Source organism: Pan troglodytes, chromosome Y, assembly GCF_028858775.2.
Source record: "Pan troglodytes isolate AG18354 chromosome Y, NHGRI_mPanTro3-v2.0_pri, whole genome shotgun sequence".
Taxonomy (NCBI): Eukaryota; Metazoa; Chordata; class Mammalia; order Primates; family Hominidae; genus Pan; species Pan troglodytes.
The window spans coordinates 10,587,815-10,603,232 of record NC_072422.2 but is presented as its reverse complement, the minus strand read 5'-3'; the positions used below and the strand labels follow the sequence as shown (position 1 = coordinate 10,603,232).

General features: G+C 36.7%; 1 pseudogene; it reads left to right on the top strand.

Moving 5' to 3' along the window:
- Positions 1–11,141: 11,141 nt before the first annotated feature.
- Positions 11,142–12,373, top strand: LOC112208387 (actin, cytoplasmic 1-like; annotated as a pseudogene).
- The last annotated feature ends 3,045 nt before the right edge of the window (positions 12,374–15,418 follow it).

Sequence of the window (15,418 nt, the reverse complement as noted above, 5' to 3'; positions counted from 1 at the left end):
AAAATGTGATAATAATATTGATATTTAGGTTCTTTGGAGGGAACGTTTTGCCGAAGTCTTGTGACTCAATAATTGCCATGTAGTTCATCAAAACCTACATATTAGCCTTTGGCTTTAAGCTCCTCTTCTGTCAGTATTTGCAACCAAGGTGGTCAGGCAAAGTATTGCCAGGAGATACTGAAAATCATCCAGAAGCACTGTGATATTGTGTAAGCATCTGGAGAAAATTCAGTTAAAAGAATAAAAGTAAGCAGCTGAGGAATTACTATCGCTCATGGAGAAGGGTAGGATATTTTCAATAAATGAGTATGCAATATCCATATATACTTTCACAGAACAAAGAGTAAAGAGGCTGAGTGTGACTTTATAAAGATACTCATAAAAAATATAAACAACAAAATCTTGGAAGTAGTTTCTAATAAAATTGATTTTTCTAATGTGACTATGCATTAATAATTTTTGTTTTCTTAAATATAATTGTACAGCTTATTAAACAAAACAAAATGAAAAATCCATATGGCTACAAAAACTAAGCAGAAAAAATCACCATAATACATTTTTCACCTAGTACATTTTGGAACCTATACCTTTAATTTAATAAGTGCTTGTAATATAGCATATACACTATCAGTGAACATTTGCTTTTCACCCTTTTCCCTCTGTGGTACAGAAATATTTTAGTTTGATGTAATGCGATCCAATTGTTTTTTGTTGTGCTTTTGTAGTCTGTGCTTTTGGGGTCATAGAATTGAGTGTTCAAAAATACAGTTAAATTAAAAATAAGAATTACCACATAATCCAGCTACTCTACTTCCAAATATGTACTCAAAGGATATAAAATTAGCATGGCAATGAGATATCTGCACTTCTATATTCATCTCAGCATTATTCATAACAGCCAAGATACAGTAACAACCTAAGTGCACATCAAGAGATAAAGTGTGGCACATATACACAATGAGATATACTATACAGCCTTAAAAAAGGAGGAAGATCTTTTATTTGTGACAAAATGAATGGAATTGGAAGATATTATGCTCAGCGTAATAAGAGAGGCACAGAAAGACAAGTATAGAATGATCACAATTATATGTAAAATCTAAAAAAGTTGAACTCATTCAAACTGTGAATATGCCAGGTGTGGTGGCTCAATACTGTCACTCCAGCACTAAGGGAGGATGAGGTGGTTGGATCACTTGAGGTCAGAAGTTTGAAGCCACCGTGAGCCATAGTTGTGTCACTGTACTCCAGCCTGGGCAATGCAGCAAGGCCCTGACTCTTTCTAGAAACACCCAAAAAGTAGTCAGAGATTGGAGTGTGGGGTGGTGATGGGAGTGGATAGAGAAAGGGGAGGTGTTCATCAAAGGGTAACAAATTTCAATGAGACAGGAAGAAGTTCTGGTGATCCTTTGCACAGAATGGTGATCACAGTTAATAAATGTCAACTTAAAAATTGTTTAATAAAAAAAAGGACAGGCATGGTGACTCATGTCTGAAATCCCTGCACTTTGGGTGGCCATGGAGGGAGGATCAGTAGAGGTCAGGAGTTCAAGACCAGCCTGGCCAACATGATGAAACACTGTCTCTACTGAAAATATAAGAATTAGCCAGGTTTGGTGGCATGCACATCTCACCCCAGCTACTCGAGTGGCTGAGGCAAGAGAAAAACTTGAACTCGGGAGGTGGCAGTTGAAATGAGCTGAGTTTGCACCAGTGCACTCAAGTCTGGGCAACAGGAGCAAAACTCTATCTCAAAAATAAGGATTGTTTAAAATGTAGAATTTATATATTCTTACCACAAAGAAAGAAATGGTATGTGTGTGAGGTAATGGATATGGTAACTAGCCCAATATAATTCTTTTGCAATATATACATGAATTATAAAATCACTTTGTGTCCCATAAATATTTATATTTGTTAATTTAAAATACAAATTTTAAAATAATGAATTGCAGTTAAAACAAACTTGACTTAATATATGTAGACAGTAATATATGCTAATGTTTCCTTCTATTTTGAATATTTGGCTTCTGTTATTTCTTGAGGAAACAAACACCATGGGAAGGGATGAAGAACACTAGAGCTTAACATTGTGTAATTTACATTATTTTGTTGGTGGTGGTTTTTCTCCCTTTTTTTCTACCAAGGCAATGGTGACAACTTTCTTATTCACACTTTCTTTTGTGTTTCTTTCTCCTGAGAAATCACCACCAAAAATAAAACTTGTGTAGATTTTTGTATATTTTTTACTGCTCCTTGTTATGACCCTCTTCGCCTTTGCTTTGGATTTCCCAGCTTCTTAAAACACTGATTTGCTTATTATTTGTTGTCTCCTTGTACCATTACTTCTTCACTCTACCTGCAGGATCATTTCTTTTTATTTTAGTTTAGTTTAATTTTTTTGAGAGAGAGTCTCTGGCACAATCTTGGCTCAATGCAACCTTGGCCTCTTGGATTCAGGTGATTCTCCTGCCTCAGTCTCCTGAGTATCTGATATTACAGGTATGCACTACCACGCTTGGCTAGTTTTAGAATTTATAATTGTGATGGGGTTTCACCCTGTTGTCAAGGCTGGTCTCAAACTGACCTCAAATGATCCGCCCCCTCATCCTCCCAAAGTGCTGCAATTACAGGAGTAAGATGCCACACCCCCTTTGATCATTTTCTTTACTAGATCTACATACTGCTTGTCTTAGTCCTAGATATGCCACTGTCAACTCATTTATTTATTTTCTATGATAGGAAGACTCATGGAAAGAGTTGCCTGTGACAAGGTTTAATTTTATTTTTCTTAACTCTCCTTTCTTCAGGCATTTACCCTGTTTTTGGAATCATATCTTATACTTGTCACTAAATCCCATGTATCACTTGTCTATTGCATATTACTCAAACCGTCATGTGTATCTGTAAAACTGATTCACACCCTCATTCTTGAAATACTATTTTGCTTTGGATTACATGACTCAACTTTTGTCTGATTTCTCTATTTAATTGTCAGTGTGTTTTGTTTCATTTTATCTCGTAGATGTCTGTTTGTTAGACCACTAATGTAACTACACAGAATACCTCTTTCTCCTTCCCTTTCTCCTTTCCCTTTTCCCTTCCCTTTTTCTTTTCTTTCCTTTCTTTTTTTTAAGAAAGTGTTCTGAAACGCAGTCTGCAGTGCAGTAGTGAGACCTTGACTGACTACAGCCTCAAATTGCTGGGCTTAAGCAATTTTCCTGCATTGGTCTCCTCAGTAGCTGAGACTACAGATGCACACTACCACACCTGGCTTTTTGTTGATGTTGTTTTGAGACAAGAGCCTCTTAAGTTTTAAACCTGTAGTACTAAGGAATTCAACCAGTGATATGATCTCTGAATTTCTAAACATTGTGCTTTCCTTTTTCTGATGAGTGACCCAAGATTAAGACAGCTAAATTTAAAACTTCCCCTGAACTTCTTTACACTTTCTACATGCCTCTCTCTTCCATCATTTTTTGTCCAAAACTACATCACCTATATAACATAAAAACTGGGGATATTCCAAGTCCAATTATTTTCCCTCATCTCTTTCATATTTTATCTATAACAACTTTTTTATTATCTACCACCTACAAATGTTTTTTTTTTCTTGTTGCTGTTTATGCATTAAAGGTGAGGTCATCATTTATTGTTCCCTAAATGATAGTATCAACATCTTAATTTACTTCCTTCTTCTGTGTTACGTTGTTCAATTCATTTTTCATTGAGGGTCTGGAATTATTCTACTTTTCAATGAATAAAACACATCTCTTGTCTTTTCCTTTCTATTCTTGATCTTTCTGCTTTACTATTAACTGTTACTTTATGAAGTGAGGAGCCATTTCAGTGTTATTTACTATTATATCCACCATTTTAAGCTAAAATTCTGAGATATAATAACCTCTCTCTAAGTGTTTAATATTATAATAAATAATACAACTTTATAATTTCAGTATTGTTTTTGAATACTTAGTCTACATAGTATTTATGAAACAATATTTTAGTTGACTTGCAGATAAGCTTATGTTATTTTTTCACTCACTCCTTCCATTTGTATCCATCCTAGCTGTAAGACATTTAGAGGTGTGAACTTGACATATTCTTCTCTATACTTGAGAGCCTGTTGAAGTTATATGAATAAAGAAATGTACATTGACCATTTAATTCATATAAATAAATATAAATGTTTAATAGTTAAAATTTATTTAAACGTTTTTATTACTTAAATGTATTATTACAGTTATTATTTACATTTTTAATTATTCAAAACTCAATACAGGAAACAAACATGGAAAAATCTCAAGTAATTTATTATTTATCATTCCTTTTATTGTAGAGATCACAAGCTTTCTCCTTACTGGTTAGGGCCATATTTCCAGAACAGTCATAACATTTCACTTCTCATTTCCTAGTGAAATCTGAGGAGTGTCTTTTGAACTCTACGGTGATATGCCTACAACTACCTAGTGTAACTCTGTCTTCTCAGGAGGGTATGACTCTACAAGATGAATATGATAATGTCCTAAAATACCACCCTTACATTTAATTATATAAAACACCACTAATGTAATAGCTGCACATTATGTAGTCTATTTAGAGAGTTAATTTTTACGCTCAAATACTTTGGTTAGAGACTGTGAGATTAAACTGGCTCAAGATGGAACTTAATTTTTTGTAACAACTACCATGCTATGGTGAAATGAAAACTGAACTCTTAATAATTTGGAAAACAATAAAGTCATATCACTTATAAGTTGCTAACAAAAACATGTATTTCTTAACTATTACTTATTACACAAAAGACAGAATGGCTTTCATGATAATGATGGAAGCAGTGTCAAATAAAATCTTACAGAACAGTCTGGACACGATGGCTCATGACTGTAATCCCAGCACTTTGGGAGGCTGAGGCAGGTGGATGACTTGAGGTCAAGAGTTTGAGACAAGCCTGGCCATCATGGTGAAACGCCCTCTCTACTAAAAATAAGAACATTAGCTAGGCATGGGGGTGCATGCCTGTAATCCCAGCTACTCAGGAAGCTGAGACAAGAGAATCCCTTGAACCTGGAAGGCAGAGGCTGCAGGGAGCCAAGATCGCACCACTGCACTCTGGCCTGGGTGAGAGAGTGAGACTCCATCTCAAAAAAAACCTCTCCGAACATTAAAAAGCAAGGTAGATTTAATCAACTTTCTATTTTATGCTGTAATTAAAGTTAATTGGGTTAAAAGTGAAGAGATATAAGGAAGAGAAAACAACCTCAGACTTGATTTTTTGAGCTCTGGAATCTAATAACATCACTCAAGGGTGCGTTTAATGAAGAAAGACCTGACCTCTAAGTTTGGGCAAGACAGTATGTGGCATTTTAACTTCCCATCATCACCCACTCCATGGCTTCATGGAAACCGTGAAGAAGATTAAATTCTAGATGCAGATTGTGATGCATGTGTGGAAATACAGAGCTTATTTCAAATAATTGCGGTTGTGTGATTTAAAATGTCTGAGGTTCCCTTGGAGATTTTCAGTTCAGAGTCTTTTCTTTAGCCCACCTCAGAGCTTTCTTGGGTGCAGAAGTTAACTCCCAGGAGGCATTTGTGGAAAGGAAATACACTAGTCAGAGCCACCTATAGCAAGGAATAAGAGTCAGGTCAAGTAGTACACAAACAAAATGCCTGGAAAGAAGTGGCTGGTGAAGAAAAGTGATGTGGAAAATCAGCTTTGAAAAACTCTCACAGTTTGTTGCTGTTTATATTGGACTGGGTTTTAAATAGAGACAGAACTTGCCCTGTGGCCCACAGTGGAGTCCTGTGGCAGGATCATGGCCTACTGCAGCGGCAACCTCCTTGGGTTCAAATGATCTTGCCACCTCAGCCTCCTGAGCATCTCACCTCTCTGGACTCCACCAATCCTCCCCGCTCAGCATTTCACAATACAGGCATGGGCCTCCAAAACTAGCTTATTTTTGTATTTTTTTATACAGAAGAGTCTTTCCATGTTGTCAAGGCTGGTCTCGTACTTCTGGGCTCAAGTGATTTGTTCTCCAAGACTTCCAAATTGGTGGGATTACAGATATGAACCACCACACCCAGACTCCTACTGGTATATTTAGAAGGATATAAATATGTCCATTTTTGGATGCATGCATGGCGAAGACCCCAAAACTTTTCACTTTTCCCTGACTTTTGACTAAACACTAGAGTTCCTGAAAAGTCCATATTCAAATTCTGAATGGTTTTTCTTTTCTTTCTTTTCCTTTTTTTCTTCTTTCCTATGATTTTTTTTAATGTGTCAAAGATAGTAGATGACCAAAAGGATGACAGAACACAGGTTAAGTGGCTATACAAGACAAAGAATACAGACTACAAAACTAGCTTTAAGGAGTTGTTAAACAAGTACACAACCCACAAGCTAAGCAATTGTGGAGGCCAAGAATTTGTTATCTGAATATGCTGAATAATATGCAAAGTGTTCAGCATTCAACAATAAAATAAAAGGCATTCAAAGATAAATGCAAAAAAAGCACATTCAGAGAAAACATAATTAAAAGAAACTATTTCAGAAAGCCCAGGCGTGGTACTAACTAGGGAAATATTTCAATTATCTTCAAAGAGAAGAGAATTAAGACCTCCAAAGGTCTGTTCTCAAAGACCTAAGGGAACCCAGTAGAACAGTGATTCAAAATTGAAAATACCAATAAAGACATACACATTATTTAAAAAATGAAATCAATAATCTGTAACTAGAAAGATTGAATAGCTTGTGTGAGCATGCAAAAAGCGTAATGAGGCAACTTGAAGATGGATTGTTTGATATTATTCAGTGTATGAAACAAAAACAGAAACAAGAATAATGAACAAAACTAAGGTTGCCATGGGATTCTATCAAGAATATCAACATATTCATAATGGGAGTTTCACTGAAAAAAGAGAAATACAGGGGAAAAAAAGAATATTTGAATGAACAGTGGCTGAAACTTCACAAATGTGTTGATAGATGGAAATCTACTGATCCAAATATCTCCAAAGAATAAAAAATACTCCAGGAAGAATAAAATCAAAGATATCCACACTGAAACACATGCACTGAAACTGACAGAAGACAAATAAATAGAGAACTTTAAAAGAAGCAAGACAGAAGTAACTGATCACATGCAAGTTATCATCTATGACATTAACAGCCAATTTCTCATTAAAAATTATGGAGGAAATAAGTCACTGTGTTGAGATCTTCAAAGTGCTGAAATAAAAAAAAATTAAGTCAATCATAAACTCAATATCTGTCCAAACCAAAATTTAAATTTATGAGCAAGTAAGTCATTTCCAAGCAAACAGAATTAAAGAGAGTACGTTACTACTAGATCAGCCTTACAAAACATGATGAAAACATGTGAGGAATGAAAGTAAAATAGCACCTCGTGCAAATAAAGAAATAAAGAACATCAATGAAGTAATTACACCAAGAAATAGGAAAGCCAATATTATTGTATATGGGGTTTCTGTGACTTTATTTTTCTACTAGATTTAAATGACAAGAGGAAAGATACAGTATCTCACAACTGTAATCCCAACCAAGGATCGGGATTTCCTTGAGCTGAGGAGTATGAGACCAGTCAAGGCAACAAAGTGTGACCCTGTCTCTACAGAAAATGAACAAAATTATCCAGCTGTGGTGGCATACACTTCTGTCCTAGGTACATGAGGGGCTGAGGTGGAAGGATCCCTTGAGCCCAGGAGCTCGAGGCTGTAGTGAACCATATTTAGCCTATGTGACTGAAACCCTGTCTCAATGAAGTAAAATAAAATTCAATAATAAAATAAAGAAATGACAAAGAATAAAACAATAATTACATATCTGGGTTGTTAGTACATATTGTATAAAAAACAAATTTTGACAAAAAAACATAAAAAGGTAGGGAGAGCAATATGGGAAAATGATTTTTGTATAATGTCAATACTAAGTTATTGTAATTCACACTATATTATTATGAATTTAAGATATTAATTATAATACCATTAATAGCCAATATGAAAATAACTGTTCAAATATACTGAAGAGAAATGAAGGAGTCTAAATTGTACCCTAGAAAAACAAATGCAAAGATGAGCAGTTTTGGAGGAATGATATATAACAACAACAATAACAAAACTTGTAGAAAAAAAGAACAAAAATAGGAAAATAAATTCTTGTCAGCAATTAATTTCAGTCCAAGTAAACTCCAGTTAAATGTCAAAGACTAGCAGAATAACTTTTTAAATGTTTTAAAAGTGGGGAAAAAATAACGCAAACGGTAACCAAAATAGAGTTAGAATTATTAGACAAATATCAAAATTGTTTAATTGATCAAGAAGATGTAACACTTACATATATACCTAATAAAAGATCCTCAGGATATATGAAGCAAAAAATGAATAGATTTGAGGAGCTACACAGTTCTGCAATAATAATAATAGTTGGAGATTTCAACACCCCACTTTCAACAATGTGTGAAATGACCAAATCCAAGTTCAATAAGAAAACAAAGGTCTTGAAAAGCAGTATAAACCAAATAAATCTCTCAGACATATACAAAACACTCCACAAGCTGACTACACATTCTTCTAAAGTGTATATGTGTTATTGTCTGTGCTATCTTCAGAATAGACTCTATGGTAGGCCACAAAGCAAGTTCTAATTATATCTAACATTATTGAAATCACATATAATGCTTTCTTCAACCACAATGGAATAAAACTAGAGGCCCGTTTTCTTTTTTTTTTATTTCTTTTTTCTTTATTTAGTTAAAGAAAAATAGATAAATAAGTTGGAGTCTCACTCTGTCACCCAGACTGGAATTCAGTGGTGTGATCTCAACTCGCCACAACCTTTCATGGTCAAGCAATTCTCCTGCCTCATACTCCTGAGTAGCTGGGACTACAGGCACACACCACCGTGCTAGGCTAATTTTTGTAGTTTCAGTGGAGACAGTTTCACTGTATTGATGAGGCTAGTCTCAAACTACTGACCTCAGGTGATACACCCACTTCGGCCTCTCAAAGTGCTCGGATTATACGCATGACCACCATGCCTGACTGAGATTCATTTTCTAAGGACTGAAAAACGTATATTGTTTGGAAAATAATAAATACACTCTTCAACAACCTATGGTTAACTGAAGAATCTGCAAGGAATTAAATAATTTTTACAAATAAAAGAAAAACTAAAACATACTAAAGCTTCTGAAATGCGCTAAATCAATGTTGAGAAATATATATGTGTAAACATACAGATAAAAAAGAAGAAATATAAAATTTGTAACATAAATGTACACACAAGGAAGCAGAAAAAGTGTAAATTAGAGGAGAGTACTTCTGTAAAAAATATGGCAAAGTAAAGGAAGCTGCCATCAATTGCCCCCAACCCTAACCCCCCAAGAACACCCACAGGAAAACCAAAACTGAGTATACAGTGCTGAGATTATCACCATCAATAACACAGAGCTCAGAAGTGAGAATGAGGCTGCTCCTAGGGTGACAGAGAACTGAAGAAACCAGGCAGAGGGTAAAAAAGTTGGCCTTTTATATTCATGACACTTGTCCCCTAGTCTGCTGACAACCAAGTGTGAACAAAACAAACAAACAAAAAAACTCCTCTGACTCTTGGTTACTACACTTACTAAAATAAAGTTGAAAGTGGATGGCCAGCTTCCCCATGATTTTGGATTCCCTGGCAGGAGAACTATTCCTGTCTTTACCCAAGGAAGTCTTGTGAGTGCCTGAAAAGAGAAAAAAAAACCTGAGGAAAACCAGGGATGAAGTAGAAAGGAAGGACTACCATCTCCAGCCTGCATAGCTCAGTCACAGGAGATGCCAAACCTGAGTGCCTGCACAGCATTACCATAAGGTAGGAGGTATATTGCATAATTTCCTTAATCACAAACCTATAGAGAGCCTTCCCACACAGGATATCCCCTTCAAAATGTCTCAGATAGGAGACTGGCAGTGTTTCAAAGTTTGTTTGTTAGAGCTGAAATAAACCTGGGCTTAAGGCACCATCTACTGCCAAAACAGAGGCACTGACCTAGCCAAAATCAAGCAAACAATACCCCACAATACTTATGTCTTAAAGAAAACTCAAAGCAATTATATACAACAAAATGTAAAATAAGACAGAGAAAATAATAAACTAAATAACTAGTCCTTCAATGAAAAGATACAGATGTATAACCACAAGCAATAATACCAAACAGGAAATTATAACCTCCCTTAATGGACGAAGCATAAACCATTGACCAATGCTAATTAATGAGATGGCTATCAGTGATTATTGGATCAAAAATTCAAAATATCAGTTTTCAGGAAACTCAGATCTCTAAAACAACACAGAAAAGGAACTGATACGCTTCTGAAAGAAACTTTAAAAAATGTACTGAAATTATTTAACAATAAAAAAAAGTCCTGGAACTGAGAAATATACTGGTTAAAGTGAAAAATTCAGAAGGCTTTCAATAGAAGAATATATCAAACAGAATAAACAATCAGTGAGCTCTAAAATGAGTTATCAGGACCAGGTGTGCAGGCTCAGGCCTGTAATCACAGCACTTTGGGAGGCTGCGATGGGTTGATCACTTGAGTTTGGCAGTTTAAGACCAGTCTGGACATCATGGTGAAACCCTGTCTCTACTAAGAGTACAAAAAATTACCTGGACATAGTGGTGCACACCTGTAATCCCAGCTATTCAGGAGGCTAAGAGAGGAGAATCACCCAAACCTCGGAGGCAGAGGTTGCAGTGAGTCAGTGTCGTGCCATTGAAGTCCAGCCTGGGCAACACAGAGAGACTTTGTCTAAACAAAACAAAACAAAACAAAACAAAAAAGTAAAAGAAAAAAAGAAAAGAAAAGAAAATTAACATAGGTTATTCAGAAATGCACAAAGAACAAAACAGAAAAACAATCAAAAAGAATAAAGAACATTTACCAGATATACAAAAATACCTTAAATAAGCAAATCTAAGATTTAGCAATATTCATGAAAGAGTTCAGCAAAAGGAAGGTATATACAGCATATTCAAATGAATAATAACAACTTTCAAAAATTTGAGAGGGAGATAAATATACAGGTTCAGAAAAATCGGCAACTACAAAAAAGATTAATACCCCATAAAACTACCCCTCAACAAACAAGAATCAAACTCTGGCTCTCAGTCGCCACTGCCAGCTCGCCTACCTTGTTCTTCTGCCGCTCCTCTGTCCCACTCCTCTGTCCATCGCAGTAGAAGAAGAGATTGCTGCGCTCGTCATTGACAATGGCTCTTGCATGTGCAAAGCTGGCTTTGCAGGGGACGATGCTCCCCAAGCCATGCTTCCCTCCACCGTTGGGTTCCCCTGACACCAGGGCGTGATGGTGGACATGGGCCAGAAGGACTCCTACGTGGGCAGTGAAGCCCAGAGCAAGCGCAGCATTCTGGCGCTGAAGTACCCCATCAAGCATGGCATCATCACCAACTGGAACAACATGGAGAAGATCTGGCACCACTTCTACAATGAGCTGCATGGGGCCCCGGAGTAGCAGCCAGTGCTGCTGACCGAGGACCCACTGAACCCCAAGGACAACAGAGAGAAGATGACTCAGATTATGTTTGAGACCTTCAATACCCCGGCCACGTACGTGGCCATCCGGGATGTGTTGTCCCTCTATGCCTTTGGGCGCACCACTGGCATTGTCATGGACTCTGGACACAGGGTCACCCACACGGTGCCCATCTACGAGGGCTACTCCCTTCCCCATGCCATCCTGCATCTGGACCTGACTGGCTGGGACTTGACCGAGTACCTCAAGAAGATCCTCAAGGAGAGAGGCTACAGCTTCACCCACACAGCCCAGCGGGAAATCATGCGCGATATCAAGGAGAAGCTGTGCTAGGTCTCCCTGGACTTCAAGCAGGAGATGGCCACCCCTGCATCCTCCTCTTCTCTGGAGAAGAGCTATGAACTGCCCGATGGCCAGGTCACCACCATTGGCAATGAGTGGTTCCGGTGTCCGGAGGTGCTGTTCCAGCCTTCCTTCCCGTGCATGGAATCTTGCGGCATCCACCAGACCACCATCAACTCCATCAAGAAGTGTGACGTGGACATCTGCAAAGACCTATACACCAATACGGTACTATCCGGTGGCACCACCATGTACCCAGGCATTGCTGACAGGATGCAGAAGGAGATCACTGTGTTGGCGCCCAGCACCATGAAGATTAAGATCATTGCACCCCCAGAGCGCAAGTTCTCAGTGTGGATCGGTTGCTCCATCCTGAACTCACTGTTCACCTTCCAGCAGATGTGGATTAGCAAGCAGGAGTATGATGAGTCAGGCCCCTACATCATCCACCACAAATGCTTCTAAATGGAATGAGCAGATGTGTAGCATTTGCTGCATGGGTTAATTCAGAAGCATAAATTTGCCCTTGGCAAATGCATACACCTCATGCTAGCCTCATGAAACTGGAATAAGCCTTTGAAAAGAAATTGTCCTTGAAGCTTATAGCTGACATCAGCACTGGATTGTAGAACTTGTTGCTGATTTTGACCTTGTATTCAAGTTAACTGTTCCCCTCGGTATTCGTTTAATACTGTGTACATATCTTTGAGTTCAATCTTTAGTGCACGTGGCTTGGTCACTTCGTGACTGAGGTAAGAACGTGCTTGTGGAAGACAAGTCTGTGGCTTGGTGAGTGTGCATGGCCAGCAGTCTCTGATCTGTGCAGGGTATTAATGTGTCAGGGCTGACTGTGCTGGGATTTCTCTAGAGGCTGGCAAGTGCTCCTGAACCGGTTGCGTCTGCCCTGCCTCTCTGTTAGGGCTGGAAAGTCCAAGCCACAGGACACAGTTTCCTTTCTTAGCTGATGTTTTTTGCCAGAACACCGTAGGCTGTCACTTGCCTTGAGTTGGAAGCAGTTTGCATTTACACCTGTAAATGTATTCATCCTTTTAATTTATGTGAGGTTTTTTGTATGAAATTCTTGATTCTTTAAAGAAATGACAACAAATTTTTGTTTTCTACTGTTATGTGAGAACATTAGGCCTCAGCAACATATCATTGTGTAAGGAAAAATAAAAGTGCTCCCAAAAAACAAAAAAAAAAAGAATCAAACTCTCAAAGGTTGAGAAATAAAGAAAATTCTAAAAGCACTAAGGGAAAATAAACAAAAAATGGAGGAGCTTGAAATCATTTGGCAAAAGACTTGTCAACAATAGGTTTTTAAGGAAGACACAGTATTAGAAGATATAAATTGTGACGTCAAAAACGTAATTGGAACAGAGGGTAAATGTCTAGAGTTTTTATGTGACAAATGTTGTCAGCTTAAACTAGTTGATTATTAACTATAAGATGTTTTCTCTGAGCCTTTGATGACCATCAAAAACGACAGCAGCAACACTAATGATAAAAACAAATGAATCAAAGCTTATCACTACTGAAAATATTTAAATGCTAAACATTTAAAAGCATTCATGGGAGGAAGAAAGGAAAAAATGATGTATGACTCAATCAGAAACAACTAACAAGATAACAGTAGTAAGAACTTATCAATAATTATCTTGAATGTAAATGAATTAAATTATGCAATTAAAAGACGTGGAGTGACCAAATGGATTTTAAAAATGGGATTCAACTACATGTTACCTATGAGACCCACCTAATCTTTAAGGACAAACAGGCTGAAAGTGAAGGAATAGAAGAAGATACTTCTATGCAAATGGTAATAAAAAATTAGGAGTGGCTATACTCCTATCTATAAAAGAGATTTCAATTCAAAACCTGTCATAAGACCAAGAAGGTCATCATTTAATAATAAAGCAATCAATTCATCAACAGGATATAACAATTATATATATACATCTGCACTCAACATTGGAGCACCTAAATATTTAAAGCAAATATAAATAGAAATGAAGAAAAAAATGGCAATAAAATACTTGTAGGAAATTTCAGTACCTCAATTACAACAAGGAATAGATAAACTCGACAGAAACTTAATAAGAAAATGCCAGACTTGAATTCTAGTTTTAACTAAATGAACCCAACAGACATATACAGAACTTTTCATAGTGTACAGCTGAATATATATTTTGCTGTAACACACATGGAAGATTCTCTAAAATAGACCACATACTAGGCCATAAACAAGTCTTAACAAAGTAAGATTGCTAAAAGCATATTTAATATTTTTTCAGACCATCATGGTAGCAAACCAAAAATCAGTAAGAGGAGAAATCTTGAAAAAAAAGTCACAAATACTGAACTTTTTTTTTTTTTTTTGAGACAGAGTCTCGCTCTGTTGCCCAGGATGCAGCACAGTGGCACAATCTCGGCTCACCGCAAGCTCCGCCTCCCAGGTTCATGACATTCTCCTCCCCCAGCCTCCTAAGTAGCTGGCACTGGAGGTGCCCATCACCACGCCTAGCTAAGTTTTCATATTTTTAGTAGAGACGGGTTTTCACCGTGTTAGTCACGATGGTCTCGATCTCCTGACCTCATGATCCGCCCGCCTCGGCCTCCCAAAGTGCTGAGATTACAGGCGTGAGCCACCGCCCCTCAGCCTATATGAACATTTTTAAAACACTGCTCTTAAGTAATGAATTGATGAAACGAAATATAAAAAGAAAAATTCATAAATATCTTCAGATAAATAATAGTGGAAACACAACACACCTAAACCTATAGTGTGCAGTGAAGCAGCATTATGATGCAAGATTACAGCAATAAATCCACACATTAAAAAAAAAAAGATACCAAATAAGCAACATCTCATTGTATCTAAGAAACTGGAAGGAAAAACAATTAAATTCAAAGTTAGCACAATGAATAAAATAAGAATTAAAACAGAAACAAATCAAATAGGGAACATAAACATCCGATGACAAAACATAAAAAATAAAAGGCAGCCAAATTTTATAGCAATAAGTAAAGTATTCTCTCTTTGCAGATGACAATCTCCTATATGTAAAAACAGCTCAAATATTCTATTCAAGTGTTAGAACCAATGAACAAATTTGGTAATGTCATTGTACAAATAATTACCTAACTGAAAAAGAATTCAAGAAACTCGTCTGACTTATAAGCATATCAAAGAAATTAAATACTTAAAAAAAAGGTAACCAGAAAGTAACAGATCTCTCCATTGAAAACTATGAGACATTGATAAAATCAATTTAAGAAGACAAAAATAATTGGAAAGATTGTCTATGCTTATGGATTGGGAGAATTAATATTGTTAAAGTATTTATAGCATCAAAAGCAATACACAGATTCAATGCTATCCAATCAAAATTTCAATAGCATTCTTCACAGAAATAGAAAACAAAATATAAAACGTGTATAGCTATATAGAGAGCCATAAATTGTGAAAACATTCTTGAGAAAGAAAAAAGAAGTAGGAAGAACCACACC